General features: G+C 38.1%; 1 protein-coding gene across 2 annotated transcripts in view; it reads right to left on the reverse strand.

Annotated features, from left to right (window-relative positions):
• SEMA5A (semaphorin 5A) overlaps positions 1–20839 on the reverse strand; it is a 310103-nt gene that overhangs the window by 218091 nt on the left and 71173 nt on the right. For both annotated transcript variants that reach the window (XM_054284906.1, XM_054284907.1), the window contains exon 3: positions 10284–10374. The gene's annotated coding sequence lies outside the window, so the exon portion shown is untranslated. The remainder of the gene's footprint in view (positions 1–10283; positions 10375–20839) is intronic.

The following is a 20839-nucleotide window of genomic DNA, read 5'->3' on the forward strand; positions in this document are numbered from 1 at the left end:
GTCATAACTACAAGTAAAGCTGTGACTTTGCATTAACAATGCGCTGAAACTTCATTATATATAAAATACTCTTAAATTACAAAAGCTTGTGTTTTGAAAGCTGTCCAGAAAACTAAAACAAACACCAAAAACCCCGTTTATAAGCAAGGTTTGATTGAAGCAAAAGCACAAGTTCAGACTGGGAGAAGATCAAATCTGAAAGATGTACAAAAGTAGTTTCAAGCAAAGGCAAAGTTAATTGAAGCAGGTAAAAAAAAGAGGCAATAAGAAAGTAATGCAAGCTTAGCTGTTGCATTCTATATTTATTGGGAAAAGGCAACACAGAGATTGGAGTCACATGTGTTGAATAATTTAAAAAGAAGATCATAGCATCACAGATTATTGCTGTAGCCATCTGGACATACTATTTTATATTTGTAAACTGTACTAAAAAACATGCCAAAATTTGCACATGGATGTAAAGAGAAACCAGAAGGAAGACAGTGATACAGCAACTTCAAATAACTGGGGTTTTTTTGTTTTTTTTTTTTTAAATAATATCCAACTTCAAAAAATTCTCTGTCATTTAGTTTATCACTGCATAAAAGTACTTGACAGTACCTGGTATTTAACTCTCATAGAAACTTTATATGTTATATTTTAAATGTGAATCAGCAATCTAAAGGACAAAATTTTACTGTTAAAACAAAACTATTAGTGGGTATTCTGCACATTAATACTAGGCAAACTTCCAAAATAAAGATTATATTAAAGCAGTTACTACCATAAAGAACTGCTGGAAAAGTTCCAAAGTGTCATGAAATGACTATTAGACAGCCTGCTTTATTTAGATAATAAAGGCAACTTCATCTTCTCGCAGTGGGTTCAGTCCTGAAGTTCTTTGGTACAGTTTTAAAGGGCACTGGGTATTAAACAAACACTTCTCAGCAAATGCAAGGTGGTGCACAACTAAGGCAGCCAAAATGCAGTGGAGGAGAGCACAACTTTTAGGGCAAATCCACTCAGCCCCATGGCCCCATCTGCAAATGCATTTCAGACTCTGAACTCCTCTCAACTCCCATGTAATTCCCAGCTTTGGATTTGTTTCTTTCCATCAACAACCAATATATTCTGCTTTCACAACAACAGCTTAAGTGACAGCAAGGTTTAGCAGACTGATAAAGCATGAGGAGAGGTAAGGCAGTTCAGAGCTCCCATCCCACTTCTCTGCTACAGAACACTCCTGTTCCCCAACTATTCATTTATGTGTGGCTTTTCTATCAATGTAAGCATTCAAAACACACAGGTATCTCACCAAGATTCTGGATTCTTTCACCAGTTCTTGGATAGGCAATAGGTTATCCAATGGGATAGGCGGCTTGAACCATCCAATGGTTCAGTCTGCACTGATTATGCAAATCAGTACAGATAATATACAATTAGTATCAGATAATGACAGAACGGTTTTGGTTGAAAGTGACCTTAAAGATCATCTAGGTCCAACCCTGGTCATGGCATCCCATGGACACAGACACCTCCCACCAGAGCAGATTGCATAAGGGACAAGTAGGCTGCTACTTCACTTTGTAGCCCTTTAACACTATCACTGCAAAGATGATGATTTATATAATTTATACATCAACAAGATTTTTACCACACACTTACAGAGATTCAACACACACATGAAAGCACTGTTCAATGTTTCCTCTAATCCCATGATTAACTCCCATGACCATAAGCAAAGGGGATTCCACCAATCCAAATTACACTCTTCTGTATCAGACCTTGTATATAGATCTCTGATTCAGTTAGAACTGCAACAGAAAAATCAGACAGCTCTCCTCTGCATCAGTTCTGTCTTCTGAAGATGTTAATCAGAAACATAGAGAACCCTGACAAAGCTATCAGGATCCTGGAATAAGAAGCCAGAAGGAAAAAAAATTTGTTTCTGTTAGATCTTTCTGGAAGTTCATCCACATTTTTAGTTACTCACTAAATCCTGAAGTAAGATACAGATATTTTAAAGTTTCTGTGAAATATCAAGTTAATAAATCTTTTCCTGAAATAAACCACGTAAACTTAAAAACAAGAGAAGGCACAAAGATTTTCAAAGACCATTTTATAGCTAAAATATCCAAACTATCAGAGTTTGCAAAAATAAAAGGCCAAATTCTTTATTACTACAATGCTTATACTTAAGACCCCATATATTCACATAACGAGGTTTTACACATATGAGGAACATCCCTGCACACACCTGAACCTTGTAAATACAAACTTGCTTATTTTTTACTACATCCTAAAATATATCACAACACCAAAAAAAAAAAAAAAAGGAAAAAAGAGAGAGGAAGAAAAAGTTCTTCTAAAGAGAATAAATCATAACTTTATTTTCTTCCTCCAACACAATGGTTAAAAATTTAAGTTATATTTTTACGTCTGTTTAAAAGTAGTAAAAACTTGACACAAGAGAAATCATATACTACTGATGTAATGATGCAATGCTCTCAATGTGAAACAACAAATAAGGAGATGTCAAATAGAAAGTTAAATGAGAAATGAATGGCTCTTGACTTACTTGTTTCAATAAAGGAAAGCCTCTTGTGGGTTTTCTTCAGAGCATACACTGTCCTGCTCTGTGTATTTGTGTCTCAAAAATAATAATATAAATACACTCTATTTTTTTCCAGACTGAAAAATCCTCTTATTTTATTTAGATTACTTTAATTTCCATGGTTTATCTAATTCTTAATGATGATGCTCTTTTTAATGATTTCCATTTACAAGCTTTCAGGGAAAAAAAATCTATTCCATAAAAAAAAAAAAAAAAAAAAAAAACAACAATGTTGTGAAAATTCAATTTCTTTAGTGACATCTATCCCAATGGTTTCTCAGTGCCTGACAGCTTTCATCAGTCAAAGACTAAATTACATGAAGTGTCACTGATGTCTCCATCATATACAAAATCACTTTGGTATCTTTGTAGCCATCATTTTTCATTTATCACTTTGGAATCTTATAAGCATACAGTATGTATGCACAGATTGCATACACTGAAGCACAGCTCTGACTGCTCCTTTTGAGGAATCCACACTTCAGAGACCAAATGTGTCAAGGTCACCTTCAGCCCCTAAACAGAAACATATAGGATGATTGCATCTTTGCTTAGATTTTACCAACAGTAAAGGCACAGATTCAGCTTTCTTGGGCTAGTTAGTTTGTATCCAATTTTTCTAGAACCCCCACATTTGCATAAAGGGAAACTTCCAGACCACCCCTTCATTTTAAGGCAAGGCTGGATAATGTGCAATCTCCAAGATACTTAGTGCTGCCCAAGACCACCAAAAAATATATATTAAATATACATGCCCCCAAAACGTATATAGAAGGGCCTGTACCCATTTTTGTGCTCCCCTACTCCATCCCCGCTCATCCTCCCAGTCTCTGCAGACCTCAGTTCCTCTCCTTTTTAAAACATGCTGTCATCAGCAGAAGAGGGTATTCATGTAAACACCAATAAAATGCTAAAACACTACATTTCCTTTCCTGCATCTGCTTTTATTTCTTTTCTTCACCTGACAGCAGTGCTAAAAATGCTCTCAAATATTAAAATCTCACAGTCTTAATCTCTTCTACTGTAAGCTTTTTGCAGTTATAGTCTTTCTCCTTTATTTACTAAGTCTCTGCATTGATGTGAATTGCACATTGCTACAGAAAGAAATGTTACATCTACTTCCAGGACAAGAGCCCAAGATCAAAGCTCTTGAAGGAATACCAAAACAAAAAAACTAAACAAACATATGAAAAGGAATCCTTGGAGATGGTGTCTACTAATAGCACAAGGTAAAATACAAGAACAATAAATTACTTTACAAATAAAACCTTCCCTTTGGCTGTGGGTATGGTGTTGAAAATTCAGAGAAAAGTGTCACTTTATGCAGCAGTGGTGGAAATACATACAAGTATCACAGGTATGAGAAGGGTCTATGGAATCTACTGATGGAATTCAAAATAAAGAGCCCAGAGGGAAAATGCTGAGGATGAAATGCCTTTCCACTGGGTACCTCATGCACTAATAAAATGCAGGGTTTGATCTAGAGAGGGGCAAAAAGAAAAGGGACTGGATACACAAAAAGCCCCACACCAAAACCACATCAAACAAGGAAACTTGCATATATTGTGTACGTCTGGCCAAGTAAAACCTGGCAATTTCTGGCAGTGTTAGGAAATGTGTAACTTGAGAAGACGGACATTTAACACGAGAATGATACTCAACTTACCAACGAGCAGTACCAAACTTCCTAGCATGATGTGTTGCTATGCTCTACCCCAGCATGCTGCCTCCCAGAGAGGGGGGAAGGGAGAGGATGGGACTCTCTCTGAGGTGCACATTTGGATAGAGGAACAAATTCCCCCCATCCTTTCATACATGGCCAACTCTTTCTCCTGTCACATGCCACTTCCACCATGATGCTGATGGGACATTTGCAGAGTAATCTAGCAGAAATTTCTAAATTGCTAATGTCACCATTATGCATTCTGTTTCTTTCACTACAGCCCTGCCAATTTCTACAACTAATAATACAGCCACACACAAACACCTCTTTTACAGAAGAAATTCAGTGCAGCGTTCTGTTTTTTTTAAAGTCACAAACCTGTATTTATACTGTAATAAACACACCATGTAGAAAGATGTTGAAAACAGAAATTGAAACACGTTGCTTTTACTGTGAAAAATCTTTTGCAAACCTTCAGGGCTCTGTAAACAATAAATAACTGAAACAGAGGTCATCTCATCAGGTTAACCATGAGCTGTGCTGCCAAGATAGAGAGTCTGCTCCAGCTAGGCTGTATTAGCTAGTACATGGATTAACAGGGATTTCAATTTCCAGGGCTGTCAATCTCGCATGCTTTCCAGCACTGGATTTTACCACAATTTATAAAGATACAATCTGAATTCTGAGTGAAAAATAATTCAAACTGCTTCAGCGGTGTTGCCAAAAGGGCTTCCAGAGCAAACAGATTATACATATTTTAATGCACACACTGAGAGCAGAAAAATCTCTGTCATGTGAAAAAAAAAATATAAATCCACCAAACTTGGATCAACAGAGTCAGCTCAAAAGGTCTCAAAACAGTGCCCTTTTCTACAAATTCTTATGACATTTTCAATCATCACAACAAGAGAAAGCATCCCATGAGTCTTTAGACAAATGAGAGGTATCTGGAATAATTAAAGGTAGCATCTCTATTGCAAGGAGTGTGACCTAAAGGAGGGCAGTTGTGCCAGTGGGGGGGAAGCTGAACTTTACCCCTAACTAGAATTTTAAGCATAAGAAAAAAATAGAGAGATTAAAATTATAAATCAAAGACCATTTAGTTTCACACCAGGTGTTAAAACCCTGCTTCTAGATGCCATTAATCTCAGAGATTTAACTGTCTTTAATGGGAAGTGTCTCATTCCCTGCAAGAAACAAAGAGTTTTCCATTAGGCACGATGACCTCATCCATCCCTCCCTGATCCTTCCTCACCTCATATGCAGATTCAAGCGCACCCCAATTCATCACTTCAGTACAAAGCTGTTTGCAGCTCAGTGATCTGCAGTTATGTTACACACCAAGCACAAAGTTCCCAGAAGAAAATGAAGCTCCTTCAACTCTGAAATTGCTATTGCTGCTTTGAAGCAATGCAGGTTTCTTATAACAAAGAACAACTACTACTAATGAGCTTTTCATTGTTATGCTTCATTTGTTAAAATTCCACAGGTTCTGCACAAATGGAAACCCTCACCACTACACACAGAGCCACAAGGAAGACACCAGAAGAGTCAGAAGCCCAAGAAGAAGAACTTTTCTTCATAAATGGATGAGGTGAAAGAATTAGGTGGGTGGCGAAATGGCTAACCTAAGCATTACTTTAAATTCGTAATGACTTCTGTCATACAATTCTTCTTCTTTCCCTTTTAATTGCTCTTATTCTGCAATTCCTATCCATCCATATATAACCTACACCTTTGTATCCCCTCTTCCTGCAAAAAAAATACTCTTTCCTCAGGACTGTACATTACTATTTCAAATTTTCGTATCATTTCTGTCTTTGCAAGTCTTGGCCATGTTACTTAGAAATTCTCAGTCTCCATTTCAGCTTCTTTAGATTCATTTTTGCTACTGTTTTAACAAAATTCATTTTTGCTAAAGAGCAACTAACCTCTCTGACCTAATTAAAAAAAAAAAAATAATTTCCCCTTCTGAAATTTTTGATTTCAAGTCCCTTGGAAAGCTTCCCAGAGGAAGTATACATACTGGTACAGGAAGTTGGAATACTCTTCAATACTTGCATGGGTCCATCCATCTCACATGCATAAACCACTGATGGAAAACTAAGCATACTGCTGCTTTCATTCCCAGTATCTACTCCTCTCGAAGCTCCTAAAATTCTGTTAACTCTTCAGAACTTTATTCAGTAGTTCCTCAAATTTGTTTACATATTTTCATTCAATTCCTTAAGATCAACTCACCTACTTTCCTCTAATTTTCTCCCATTACCATCTTCCTTCCAGTAACTTGATCTGTTCCAGCCATTTAAACTGCTATCATATGAAATGCTGCCACTTTTAGCCTTTCCCCTTTGATCTTGATAACTCCAACACTTTGCTCCTCAAATTAATTCACAAACACAAAAGTATCTCCAGATTTATCAGTGGTTTCCCCTTCTCTTTGTACTTCCTTTAGGCTTTGTCATTTCATCTTGCTTATCTCTCTGCTTGAAGTTTACTGTCTCTACACCAAAATGGGTCTCACTAGAACTCACAGATGAAGAAAAGGTGTTCTGGTAATTCCTCACTCCCTGACAGGCACTACAGACTGTACAGAGAACAGGGTAAACAGAAAACTGAGATTTTTTGACTAAGAGTTGAACTCTCAAAGAAACAGCTTGAACATATTAAAACAAATTTAATTGTAATTTATCAAGTGCCAAAACAAGATTAAAAGGATTTATCTTAAAATGAGGGGAAAGGCTCCAAGCTCTGTGGGAGACCTCAAATTACATAACAGCTTAGTATTTTTTTAAATAGTGTTAGTAACGGAGTTCTCTTCTGGGACTGCACCCTGCAACCTTACTGTTTATAAAACAGCATTGAAGAACCACCACAGTGGGTCAGGCTGGCTGTTTAGCCCAACAGAAATGACAAAACCAACTCAGACAAAACATCCAGCCTGACCTACTACTCTGCCTTCAGAAGCAGCTAAGAGCAGATGTCTAGAGCAGCCACATGCAAAAATTCTCTTCCACTCTCCCCAAAACACTTCATACTTTCCCTAATTTGCAGCTCAGTAAATTTCTTACCTGGGGATAGTACCTTTGTTTATCTTTTTTTTTTTTTTTTTTCTTCCACCTCCTTTTCCATATTTGTTCAGAAGCTCTTTATAACCATGCAGCACACACAGCATGTTGTGGCAAGGAATTTCAGAACTTACACACTATGCAAAAAAAAAAAAAAATCCCCAAACCAGACATTTCTTTTCCTAGCTTTAAAACTGTTTCCTGTCTGTTTCAGCTCATCTCTCTTCTAATATAAAATTAGGTGGCACTGAGTATTCATTTCCTATTGACACACCTCACAGCTCCTATAATTTTACAAACACTTAGCATTAAGACCTGGTTATTCTCTCTTTCCCAGTCTGGAAACTCTCACCTAGTTAGTTGCTGTTGCATGGAACACTGTTCCATTGATGTCTTCTGCATCCTGCTGCCCTTCTTCATTTTTGTTGCCTTTCTCTGAAACTTTTCCTATTCTACTTCACTTGTTCTGAGATAAGGAGACCAGGACAGCACACCATCTTTAAGACAAAACACTTCACAGATTTAGAAAGTGGTCTAATATTTCAATTTCTCTCCTTTTAGAGTAATTTCTGATATAAATTTCCTTCCCAATTGTTCCTAAAATATAGAGGTGATTTTTTCAATAAATGCTGCCTATAGTCCCAAGACCTCAAGCTAACTCAAAATACTTTAACATTACTGATCCTGAATTTCTTCCATCATTTTAATGGCCATTTGGCTTTACATGGTTCTTTTGTGTTTGTTTCAGTCTGCCCCTTTTATTTTTTTACCTTCTTTTGTCCCATAAAACTTAGTTTCAGAAATAAACCTTGTCACCACACTTTTGTCCCAAGTCTCTTATAAATATGAAAATACCCGCGGGCACTCACAGAGCTATCTATGGGAATCCATCGGTGATTTCCAACACATTTTTCCCCGGAAGCTTTTTTCCTTACCATTTAAACAATTATTAAAACAGTTAATAACACAGTCCTCCTCCTTAACTTGTGCCTGTTTAGTTCCTTTAAAAAATTTTCAAGAGAACTTTCAATATGAAATAAATTTTCATCATTTAAGTAGAGCAATACATCCAATGATGTCTTTCACCTGCATGCCAGTTGTCTCCTTCAAAGACCACAGGCCATTTCTGTGATTTGACTACAAATCACAAAAACACCGGCTACAGAAGATCTCTGGGAGTCCTCCAGTCAGACAGTCTGGCCAGCCATTAAAAGCCACAGAAGATCAGGTCAGCCATAGCACTGTACAACTAAGACTCGAAAGCTCTACTAGGAGAGGTGCCACCCCCACTCAAACCCATGTTTTATTCAGTGCTGAAATATACTCCTACAGAAAAATATTTACCTACAATGTCCAATCAGAACATTTCAATTTGCAATCTGTGTATGTTGACCTCCTGCTATTGGTTTGCCACAACTAGGTGTCACAGACATCTTTTCATAAAAATCCTTTCTTTAGGATTTTTCCTTCTTCTGGGAAGTTGAGGCCCCAGAAAGAGAATGTAAACAATGGTTATCTGCTGCTGCGGAATGCAATAGGTGCACCTGTGATTGGTCCATGTTGATTGCGCACAATTAAGGGCCAATCAATGACCAAGCTCTCTCAGGGACAGAATCAGAGAGAGCTCCTTTGTTATTCATTCCTATTCTATTCTTAGCTGAGCAGCTTCTGAACTTTTCTCTCTATTCCTTTTAGTATAGTCATAATGTATTATATATCATAAATTAATAAATCCAGCCTTCTGATCATGAAGTCCAGATTCTCGTCTTCACCCCTGAGGAACCCTTGCAAAGCCTTGTAACAACTAGGAACATTGGCTCCATCATCTTTCTAAAGATCCTTCAAGTAGGTGAAGGCGTATATTAACCAGTTCATCAGGTCTTAAACATCCTCTTAATTGGGCTTTTATTCACAGAAATCAATCCTTTCTCAGTATCTCCACCATAATACTCAATGCTCTTTCTAAAACAGAGATTCTAATCTAATTTTTTTAATTAATCCACTCAGCTTAAACAGGTGACCCAGTGGTTTTTAGACTCTCTGAGTCCACATGACTGCTTTCTGAAATGTGGTATGAAATTAGACATCTTCAAGTATTCAACTGGTGAGATACTTAAAAGCAAAGGGCTGCATACCACAGTCAGAAGCTAGTCTATTTCACTCTACCATTCCTAAAACAACTAGGCAGACTACATCTGGACCTGCTAAACTGAGAACATTAAATTAGTTCCAGAAAAGCAATCTCCTAAATCTAAGAAGGTTTCTCCTAACCTAAGAAGGTTTCCAAAACAGGAACCACCCCACACTTTTCAGTGGTGAGCACATACACACAAGAATTACTCAGTTTTCTGCCATGGCTTTATCTTGGATCATTCCTGCCATAGAGTCATTACACACAGGCCACACAGAGTCTCCAGCTGGCCTCCTGCTCTTGGTGTGGTTGAAAAAAGCATTCATTAACTTTCTGTTTAGCCTGATAGGGGAATGTTTTGGTTTAATTTCCTTCTTTGAACATAGACACAGCTTTTTTTAAGATGTCCTCTTGCTTTTAATTGTCTCCTTCACCTGGTCATTTAGCTATACAGGCTTCCTTTTCCTAAGACATTTTTAGACTGATGGTTAAGTGTTTGTGTGGAGCCTCCAAAACAGCATCTTGAAATAGTGACCTTCAAATACATTACTCTTTCAGTGTCACTGTAAACAAGCATCCCCATTTTTACATAGTTTCCCTTTTTGAGGTTGAGCATAATTCAAGAGAGGTAACAAGACAGCAGAATTGCAGGTTCTTTTTCTTTCATTCCTCCCATTTCCATTTGTTGGATTTCCTTAGTTTAGGGAAAAGAGAAAGGCAGAACAACTGTAATGGTCTACAAAGTCACATCACAAGTCTTCCTTCCAGACATCATCTCTGCATGACATTATCATCTACTGACTGAACAAAATACAGTCTCTTACCCACCTTTTAGTCATCATCCCTCTCTAATCATGTACTGCCTCTGTTCAGCCTTGTGCAGAGCCAAAGTGGGGTCCTGGGTCTGCCTTGGAGGTTCCTAGGAGTTAAGGGAACACGGAAGAGAAATAATAGGTATTGAGGAGGCAGCTCATCAGCAATTCTCAGACATTTATTGCAGACATAAAACATGTCTCTCAAGTCAATAAATTAGAAATGTAAGGCACTTGAACTATGCAATGTGAAGAAGAACCAAAAGGAAAGAGATAGAAAAAAAATCATTTTTTAAAATACTCGGCAGCTTGGGATGAGAATCAGAAGAGGAATATTTGCCGCAGAATTACCAAAATCCATGAGACATGAATTTGAGAAAAATCCTTACTCTATATTTTGCCTTGGTGCCTTAATACCACTAAAATTAAACATGTCTAATACACAGACTTAAATTTGTCCCTGAGTAGCATCCATAACAAAATTCAGGTGAGTAAAACTTCAGTATTCTTCCATCTTTCCATAAAACAAAGTTCAAAAGAAAAACATAGTTACTCTCTAATATCTCAAAACAACACAAAAAGCATTTTCAAGAGAGAGATGCATCATTAAGGACATTTCAAGACATTAACCCATCTTGTAGGAATGACAAATACAAGATAAATATTCAAAAAATTATCTTGCTTTTTTATTTATTAAACCAAAAAAAGTACTGCTAATCAATCAAGTGCTATCTCTACTTGAAACAGCAAGACAGGAATCCCATAGCAGTTTCCTGCTCTCAGCACCTCAAGAAAAAGGCACTTCACAAGAAAAAACAGTAGTCCTCTGTCCAATTAAAGCATTCGTTTCCTCGATTGAGAATGTCTACAGAACAGAACAAATACACCAGCAATCAACAGCTCACCCTTGAACCTAAACAGAGACGTGAGGCAAAAAAGGAGTCATTGTTCCACTCTGTTTACCCACTTATATGAAATGATTGTACTAGATGACTGGAAGTGTTTGTGATTTTTTTCCAATGCTTTCCTGACCTATGAAAGTCTCAGGAAGCCTGCCAAATGCATAACCATAGAAATATTTGGAAACCTCATACGAACAAGAAGAACTCTCCAGACTGGCCAACAAGTTCAGATTTATGTTTACCACATCAAAATTTCTCAAGAATCCCATTCTCCCTATCATCAAGTACTTCAGATTACAATTTACATATTTTATCCTAAATTAGGAATTTTATCATATCATTTATATCATATGTCCACATATACAGACCCCTCCGTGAAATTCAGTGATGTCTCTGCTGTAGAAGTTGCCAAAAACAGATTTAGATGGTGTTCTCCAAGGCACAGGGATCAAGCAAAGCTGAAGTATAGAAAGTCACTTTCAATTTCATAGTCCAAGGTAGTAGGAGAAGCTTATATTTTCAACAAGACATTGCATCGCCTTTTCTTTGCCTCCCACTTTTCAGAAAGGCAAGGACAAATTTAAAACTTGGAAGAGGACCAAATTCTGCTTTTTATACTACTATGTACCAGAGAATGCTCAAACACCTCAGCACTCAAACTACCCGTCACCAGTGCATGTTGATGACAAACTACTCTGAGACATTCAGTCTGTCAAGTAATTAATTAGAACTGTTACTCTGCAGCAAGTTCTACAGACAACTACAAGCAACCCATCTCCAAGATGCAGTGTGCTAGTGATTTATGTATGCACTCACTACACCAGAATGAGCAGCAGAATTATTAGACTTTGAAACATTACAAGGAAGCCTGTATACCTCAATTTTTCTAAACAAGCCTAACACTTCTAGTGCTTTCTATAAGCACCTGAACCTGGTCACTTCATGATTCTTATTTCTACATAAACATATCAGATTTTATTTAATCAAAATAAAAGCTTGAACAAGGTTACTTTTATTCTAATCTTAAGTACATAAACAAAACTGGAAAGCAGGGTACGAATCCATCTTATTGATTTAGGGAAACTATACACACACACAAAAACTAATACGTAAAAGTTTGATTTCTACAGATTCATGTCTTGCTCCCCTTACACTTCTTCATATGGCAACCCTGCAGCTCCTGTGACTGTGGAAGCACTCTCATCAAGCACAATACAGTACATGCTGTGGGTAGGATAACACCAGAAACCACCCTGAGTATTCGCTTATTTAAGCTAAAATTAGGCTAACTCGGTCTACACAGCCCACACCAAACCAGTCTTACAGAAACTGTAAATAAAGCCACCAAAATTAGAAGTCTAACTAAAAAAAAAAAACATCAATTTTACTGGAAGGTATGCAATCATGTTTTAGTTTACTTTTGCTTTGGTTTAGCATGAGTTGCTAGAGTAAAAAGGTTAGAGTGGCTTTGCTTCATGCCTCTGTCTCGCACTCTTTCCTTTCAAAATGTCTTTTAGAATGGATGATCAGTTTCAGTCTAACGCAAAAACTTCTATGAAAACGGTAAGGAAAAGCAACAGACAAACTCACTTCCCAAACAGCTGTTGTACCTACTCTCAATGACAAACACAGGTACACAAGAGGGGAATTCAACCATGGTACATTTTATTTTCCAGAAACCCACTAATTTAAAAGAATGGGGCAGCAAGGGGACTTCTGCAAACAGATAAAAATAGACATAGGTGTATAATAGGGGAAGGTTTCAAGACATCATCACAAGATTTAAAGCAAAACACATGGGAGTGCTGGTTCCTGCTGCTGATAGGATACAGCACAAAAGTCACTGGTATGAGCAAGCAGTGCGATTGAATTTGGCAGGGGCACTGCGGCGAGCACACACGCAGTTACCGCCTTTGCTCTTACATGGGTGCAGGCACTGGGCTCACCTCTGTCTGCTACACCTGAAGAGATATTTGGCTCCACGTGGAACTGAGCAAAGAAACAATCACAGCATGTCTAGACACCGTGGCTCATCTGCATGCTGAGGCTTCCCACTTCTGCTGCAGCTGCACGGCACTGCTCAGGCAGTGTGCCACAGCAGAGCCTCGCCTCACCCAGACACCTGGGAGCTTGTCCAGGCACCCAGGATCTTCACACAACACCTAATGACAACCCCTGCTCACCTCATAACATCTGGGAGCTTGCCCAGGCACTCAGGACCTTCACACAACACCTAATGACAACCCCTGCTCACCTCACAAGACAAAAAAGGACACTGAGTGGGATAAGAACATGCCAGCTCCACATCATTCCACCAGCCAGCCTTGGCTTTTACTCCACAAAGTTGACAACCTGAGCTGAGGAAGCTGCTCCAAGTGACTGCGGATGATGTCAGTGAGGCTAAAGTAGAAGTGTTAGGGACACCAGGTAGATGGGGCTTTTCCAGACTTCAGTGTTCTCACCATCTATGCACAGGAGAACTGAACATATATAAGTAAACTTCACTTACTATTTAAAATACTACTGAACACATTCTTTGCTTTTGTTGATATTTGACAAAGAAAATCTTGTCAAAACTGAAAAGGTATCAAAACTGAGAAAAGGAGAGGAAAACAAGAGTAAGAATAAAAGGATAAAATATTTTCCTTCCTCTTCCACTCCTCCAAAACATGCCTGCATTATGCAAATATATCTTACTTTCAGGAATCAATCAAGGATGAATGGTTACAATCCACTACCTTGTGTTCCTTCTACAAATACTAACATTTCTCCTTATGAAGTATGCTAGCAAATATTACTACTTATCTTTCTCTCTTCATGCTGAAGAGGTCCTTGCATAAGGAAAAATATCTCATTAAATTCAGGTTATTCTCTTGACTAAAGAATGCACGCACATAGAAAGATGGCAATTATTGAGCAGAATCTAGGTATAAGAAACATGACAGAAATAGGAATAGCCCTGTTATAAATTGGGCAGAATAAAACCAAAATAAAATAAACATAGGGATTTTCAGGAGTGAGGAAAGCAGAATAAATTAAAAATCAAAAACATCCTTGAACATGCCCCAGCCACCTCTGCTTGAGACCACAGAACCAGCTCATACAAATGCATCCCAAACAGACAGACACCTGCAAACAGACACTGCAAAGCAGAAGCTCAGTGTACAGAGTGCTGCGTCTGCTCCTGCTTCATGTGCAGGTCTGGGAAACTTCCAGGTCCTGACACACGTGTTTTCTGGTTCATCTCAGAAATTACATCCAATCAAAACAGGAGCAGTACTTGGACTCTCTTAAGTTCCAGCTTTGTTCTCACCTTGCTGAGCACAAGCTCCCAGGCATTAACAACTGTGGACATGTGCGCACACACACACACACAGGCACATGCAAACCTCATGAACAGTACATGTGACTCATCCTGACTTTGTCAGGCTGACTCCACAGGCATGGTAAAGTCAAAATAACCAGAACAGACTCCTTTAGGCCAAAACAGAAGAAATGCAGAGATTGGAGTGCCAGGACAGGAATCATACTGCAAGCAGGAAAGCACAGGCCAGAATATGTGAAGTCACCAGTCAGCCAGAGTTCTCTGGATGAAAGTTACAAAACAGAATGACATAACATTTATCTGGTTTTGCAGGGATTTGACTAATAATAATTCACTTAAAGCCACCGAACTTGCCCTGCTACTTGTTTTAACTCCACTGAGGTCAAAGTAACTGGACCTGTTAATGTTCATTTAGCCTTTTAACCAACCACCACAGATTTATAGTCCAAGAGCAGCAGCACGTAGTTCTTCCAAAAACCACATCATGATCCCAAAACAGTCATTTTTAAAGTATAATACATTATAAAGACTTCTGACAGAACAAACACTACTACCTTGTTTAAAATGGTAGAGATGGAGAAAAACAGTAATAAAAGAGAAATTATTGTGGTCTTGCTCCCACTGAAGTAATGTTTTTCATGAAGACTTCAAAGAGCAGGGAAAACATGGCCTTTATCCAACTTGCTTCAAATTACACAACTGAGTAATTTTATTCAAAATAAATCACTTCTGATACAATTTTAATCTCCTTGAGTTTGACAGCAAAACTTCTGAAAATCTTTATTCTTGAGTGTGATGCCATTTATCCTTGGGCTTCTCTGTCTTTTACTGAAGTCTATAGTGCTCTGTTGCCACTGGTATTTGCTGCCTACATGTTTTGAAACTTTTACATGTTTTTTCTGAACCTGAATTTCACTGGTTTGATGATCCAGGCAGACTTTCCAGGATACTGACAAGAATAACACTTTTTAGTACCATTCAGCCAAACAGTGTTAGTACTGAGGACATAAAAGGCCAAGAGTGTCATGACGACAGAAATCAACTTCATAATGCAAGTCAAAGAAAACAATTACTGAACACTGTAGCATATGTATACAAAATTTGTTTCTGTGTGTATCTCTACAAGACTTAGATAAAAATAAATGTGTCCAACATTTTTGGGTGTCCTTAAGATGAAGCTCAATAGATAGATGTATTGTGTTTGGTTTGGAGTTTTTTTGTTCATTTTGGTTTGGTTTTGTGTGTTTGCGCGCACACGCATTTTAATATTGCAGAAGGATACCATGCAATGGTCTTCTTAAGAAATTTCCTTTCTTTCCCAATATGCAACACCATACAGCTTCTACCTCTTCTACCATTTTCACCTGTAAGATAAATAGTCTCAGCATCACTCCACCCACCCAGACAGGAGAACAACTGTCCTTGGAATAAAACATCATTGCTTTTCTGGAATTTCTGGAAGTCTTCCAAGTAATTTCGTGTCTTAACTGATTCTCTGATTTAAGTGACATGCTGGTAGCTGATGCTAGCATGCAAATCTTAAATTTCATTGATCATCATGTGTTCCAAAATCTATGAAGATTTGCAAAAAACCAACAAAACTGAATTCTGTGTAATTTAGTCTGCATGAAACATCTGCTTCCTTTCTTTCGTTAACTAGTACATGGCTCCTTTATTTTCCAAAAGCAGCAAATAAGCTAAGAAAGGTAAAACCAAAACTATGGTTATCAGTCCTTAGCAAATGCATCTTTAAATATATAACCATAAAAATAATGTTTACTCTGACCTTTGGCAAAAGCCAGTGAACCTTTTCATTTCAGTTTTAAAAAACTCAAAGCTTAGATGACAGACACCTCCTAGAGAAAAAAAACGTTCAAGCCCCAGGGAAGTCCTAGATTTTATTTACTATTTTGAAATACATTTGCTGTACTCCAGGATACCAGCTGATATGTTTTCTGTAGCATAATTAATTCAGGGACATCTGCTTGGGAGCAGACCAAGGATGAAGCTTGGAGTTATGAGACCTGGATTATAGTTCTCACTCAGGAACTGATTTGTGGTGCATTTTTGAGAACCTTGAGCTGACCCCATCTCACCATTATAAAATGTGAGGACATCTTTTAATATAACCCATGTTCTTTAAATAAATACAAGATTCTATACATCTCAGTGAACTGCACTGGAAACTCGGCAGCTCCAATTAAGACTGAACTCCTGAGGATAGTGACAATTACAGGAAACCTTTATGGTTGTGTTCTCTCAGTCAGAGAGCCCAGCTGCCTTCTGGAGAAACAGGACTGCACAGATTCATGTAGGTACTGCAGATGCCAAATAACAACAAAAAGGCTACTCCTGAATATTGCAGCTGCTGATAATGCTCACTGCCTAACAATGCAGAAAGTATTACACTCACTACTGCTTATAGCATGCACTGCTGCACAGAAAGAAAAAAAAAAAGCAGTGGTATGTAGTCTGGGAGAATCCAAGATGATAGTCTGAAGAGGAAAATCCAACTCAGTGCATATAGCCTGAGGTTATTGGAAAAGTGTCTGCTAATACGCACATACTCCCTTAATTGTGCAGCTGAAGTAATAATATCCCAACAAAATGCAATTACAATGCACAGTGTTTAAAAACTTTGCCAGTTTTTACACGCCAGTTTATTCCAAAAACTGGCTTATCCACTTTGTCGGTCTAAGTGTTCCAAAACTATTTAAAGAAATCATACCCATTCCATTTTAAGTACAGGAGATCATATTAAATCCTAGGTAAGTCTATAAATTTTATTTGTTATGTATCAGGGAAGAAATTGACTTGTAATCTGCTTTTTCAAATGGGGGGAGACTTCTTAAACCTTATGGGAAGGGGGGCTGGGGTGGGAGGGGAGCGTGCACGTACACTGGTTGGTACAACTCATCAACAAAGTTTATACCGTTTAGGCTCCCAGCCCAAACATACTGAAATCATTTATGATACAAGAGAGAGAAGTAGCAACAGTTTCTTTGTCTACAGTGCTTTCATATTCTGTGCTAATTTTTTTTCTGCTTTGATTGTTCTCCTTCAGTGATGGATGCATTCCCTTCTTCCATCTCAGCATGCATGAGAGAAAGATAAAACTTAACATATCCATCACTGGATATGTTAGGCAGAACACACAGCACACTCCATTTGGTACCATAAATCCCAAAGTGATAGATGCTCCCTGCTTCCCACAGCAAGATTCTTAGCTCTTCTACTCTCTCTCTCTTCAGCATGGAGAATGCTGTGGGGTTTAGGGTTCTTTTTTTTTAGGTGACTGTAGAGATAGCAAAAATATGGTTGTTGTGATGTGGACATATTCCAAGCCTTGTCTAAAATACTCTTACCCAGGGCCAAATGTTTTCCCCATCAGCAATGAAAACATGCAATGCTTTCTTCTAGAAGCCTATCCCTCCCTTTGCCACCCAACATGCAGGCAAGCTCCCATCTCATCTCCCTGGCTGCTCACCGTGCTGAAGCAATCACAAATGCCTCAGGCTAAGCAAATAGAAAGAGGTAAACACTTCAGTCCTGGGCACCATCCCAGGGAGGACACACACAATTTCCAGGCTCCTCAACAGATTCTTTTTCTTGTGTTTGGTACTAACAAGATTAAGGAAGAAGAATTTTAATATACAAGCAGGATCCCTGTCAAGACTTTGATTACAATGCCTAGCTCATCATAAGCCATCGCTGAAAACAAACACCTTCTATGCTTTGCTGTGCACTAGGATTAAAACAGCAGAACTTCCCAGCACTGTGTCCACAGTGAACTTCCTTTCACTGCTCTCCTTCCCCCTGTATCTCCAATCCAAAGAATTTATACTCATTTTCAATTAACTTATTACATCCACACTAAGTAGAGCATGAAGTACAGGATTCCGCATTCGCCTCAGGCAGCTGAGAAAGAACACCTGGATCTGATGTTGGTTACTGTATTTCAAGTTTGTTTGAGATTCCATTTGCATATGAAAACATAACACAAAAGACAGCAGGAGATTTTGGTAGCTGGAGCTGGAGTTCATCTGCAGTTTTGGTACTCAAGCTTTGGGAGAACTTGTGCAGGAAAGTAAACAGAGGCACAGGCACATTGTCCTGAGGCACGTTTATTAAAATGCAGCGTTAACTACAGTATCAGGTATGGGCTCTCATTGTCTTTGACAACTCACTAAGCAACACTTACAATTCTGATGTTAATTCACAATATAATTGTATGAATCAGTAATACATATACAACTAACTGCAGTAAACTCGCCAAAAACCAGGAAACTCCTATTTGAAACACCATTAGGAATCTCCAAGAATCTGAATTGTGAAACAAAGATTTTACTTACTAGTACAGATGCATGTCCTATTTAAATTTATCTGCAAGGATTTGTATGCTTCCATTGTTCCTGACCTCTTGTAATTATACATGAAGAAAGAGATATTTTTTAGAACGCCTGCATCAGAGCAAGCCACTAAAATTTTCCTAGAATTACTACAGGAAACAAATAGTACAAACAAGCAGAAGAAACATCAAAGACACACCCAAACTTCATATGAAAATCATCATTTTAAGACTGGTACTCCCTCCAGAAATACCAACAATGCTGCTGGAAAAGCTGCCATATTCCAAAGTGCTCATCATCTTTCAAAGGTAAGATAAGTTGAAACAATGCAACAAAGCAAAGAGAAGCTGCACCGCAGATAAATTTGTGAGATAATCACACTTTGTCTAAGATAACCTTCAAACTCCACCACAGACTAAATACATATAGCTGGTGCCCAGGCTGCAATTGGCAGGGCTTTTACCCACAACTTATTTTCTCACTTGGTACCCCAAGGTCTGAATTTCTCCAAAACAAATTAATTTGGCTCTCACATTACATCGTGCTGGAGGCAGCATTGATACACAAAGATCACAAATGAAAATTAGACCACACAGAAGGGTGTACTACATTTTCCCATATAAACACAATGTTAAAATGGGATTTTAACAGTATAACATTAAAGTAATAGGATTTTAAAAAACACATAGCATTTTGAAAAAAAAATTGTATTACTTTACCATCACCACAGATGAGACAAAATTGAACAAAAATGTGTAAGCATGTGGGAGACATTCTGCTATCATGACACTACACAGTGAGTGCTGGCCCAGAAGTGCACATCATTTTGCAAATCAGGAGGCCCCTCTGGTTCTCTCACTCAGAAACTCTGAGCAATAGTAAAGGCTCCAGTTAAACAAAACTCTAACTTAATTTTTTTTTCCTTTTAGCCACAGGAAAAAGGACTTAATGCAAAGGGAACATTTCAGATATGCAACCTTGACTTACTGAAACTGAGCATCCTAGCAGGGCACTCAGCAGATACTCTGGTAGAAGCTTCTTTGCTCTGCTCTGTCTTAATCAACTTAAAATTATACAACTGTTTTAACTGGTCTGAGGACTACATTTTACTGTTAATAGAAGAGTCTTTTCTTCACCAAAATCAATCTATTAGGAAAAAAATAAAAAAGCAATACACCCCCCCTTCAGTTCAGGTAATTTCTCCTACCCCTTCTCCTTTCTTGGTGGTGGAAAAAAACCTAAAAATCAGTTTATAGTTACCCTCCACTGCCAATCAAAAATAAAGCTAAAAGATGCCTTTTGCTTTTGTTTGTGTCCATACATTTCTGTGCAAAGAGTTTTCTTCATATATTTCCTCTATTAGGATTCAAGTCATATTCTTAACTGTGTTACATCTGGAGAACTTGGTCTTTGAGAGATCAAATACACCTCCCCAACTGCCCAAAATTAGGGACCAAATTCAGAAAAAACATTATTCTTTATACAGTTTTAACCTATGTTACAGTCCCTCCTTGTTACCCAAAAAATCCTCTTAAGGTCACAGTTCAGATGCAGCATTTGAAGAATATTTTCTCTACCCAGAAACAGATCTTTTGCACTGCTTTGTGTGCTACTACTGGGAAATACCGGGAAAAAAATGGGAAAGGTTTTTCTATTTCCTTGTTGGAACATGCTGTTCCCCAGAACACCTATGGGCCTTGTACTTCATGGTTAAAGTCTCAAAGTTTGTAAAGCAAATCAGACAGTCAAAGTGGTTGGGGATGCAGCACAGGGCAGCTCTCAAGGCAGAGACCAAGCATTCAGGGAAAAATAAAAGATGAGCACTCTGCTTTTACTTTATTATGCACATCTTGTTATGGCAGGCTGGTGATATGCAGCTGTTCGAATGCAGCTTATAGGCACAAATCACAAAGCAGTACCAACCCTCCTGTAGCTCAGTAATTCCTCCTATCCACTGAAGGGCAGCACAGAAAAATACTAAGAATGAAAGTTTCCA

The sequence above is a fragment of the Melozone crissalis genome, unplaced genomic scaffold (genome assembly GCF_028551555.1).
Source record: "Melozone crissalis strain CALT ecotype California unplaced genomic scaffold, PUWL_Pcris_2 ptg000042l_1, whole genome shotgun sequence".
NCBI classification, from domain to species: Eukaryota; Metazoa; Chordata; class Aves; order Passeriformes; family Passerellidae; genus Melozone; species Melozone crissalis.